Source organism: Asparagus officinalis, chromosome 10 (assembly GCF_001876935.1).
Source record: "Asparagus officinalis chromosome 10, Aspof.V1, whole genome shotgun sequence".
Taxonomy (NCBI): domain Eukaryota; kingdom Viridiplantae; phylum Streptophyta; class Magnoliopsida; order Asparagales; family Asparagaceae; genus Asparagus; species Asparagus officinalis.
In genome coordinates this window covers 11,154,823-11,155,554 of record NC_033803.1, presented here as the reverse complement: position 1 = coordinate 11,155,554, position 732 = coordinate 11,154,823, and positions in this window count along the sequence as shown.

The window sequence follows — 732 nt, the reverse complement described above, 5'->3', positions numbered from 1 at the left end:
ACATCATTTCTTATTTATTTTTTCTGATCCGCTCCGTTGAACTTGATCTAGACGTTCTTAAACCCAAACACACCAATTTTGGGGTGAACCCGTCGTGTTTTGATCATTCGTTGAGTCGTGCAAAAAGTTCTATTCATTCAAAACCGTTAAAATTGAGGCGAGTGGAGGAATGGTCAAAACACGACGGGCTCACCCCAAAATTAGTGTGTTTAGGTTTAAGAACGTGTAGATCAAGTTTAACGGAGCGGATCGGAAAAAACAATTAGGGAATGATGTGATTTTAGGCCGCGTCCTTAGGTGGGAATCTAAGGTGTCACCTTAGAATCACTTTTCCATATATGTGTTTAGGTTTAAGAACGTGTAGATCAAGTTTAACGGAGCGGATCGGAAAAAACAATTAGGGAATGATGTGATTTTAGGCCGCGTCCTTAGGTGGGAATCTAAGGTGTCACCTTAGAATCACTTTTCCATATATATATATATATATATATATATGGAAAAGTGAATCTAAGGTGACACCTTAGATTCCCACCTAAGGACTCGGCCTAAAATCACATCATTCCCTAATTTTTTTTTCTGATCCGCTCCGTTCTTAAACCCAAACACACTAATTTTGGGGTGAGCCCATCGTGTTTTGACCCTTCGTTGAGCCGTGCAAAAATTTCTATTCATTCAAAACCGTTAAAATTGCGGCGAGTGGATGAAGGGTCAAAACACGACGGGTTCACCCCA